This window comes from Mastomys coucha, unplaced genomic scaffold (genome assembly GCF_008632895.1).
Source record: "Mastomys coucha isolate ucsf_1 unplaced genomic scaffold, UCSF_Mcou_1 pScaffold5, whole genome shotgun sequence".
Taxonomy (NCBI): Eukaryota; Metazoa; Chordata; class Mammalia; order Rodentia; family Muridae; genus Mastomys; species Mastomys coucha.
Window position 1 is genome coordinate 6,648,504 of NW_022196911.1, and position 214 is coordinate 6,648,717.

Below are 214 nucleotides of genomic sequence, written 5' to 3' on the forward strand. Positions count from 1 at the left end.
AACAGGTTACATTCAATTAAGAAATGGTGTAGGTATTAAGATGGTCTATCCATAAAGTCATTCACCAATGGTTTCACTGAACAATGGTTCTGCTTGGAGGGTGGCACAGACATTTGGTGAGGGTAAGAATTTGGTTCATTAGCTGTGATAATTTGGAAAAGCATTCATCTCAGAGAAAGAGTAACTTATAAAGTCCTCTTCTTCAAACTTGATA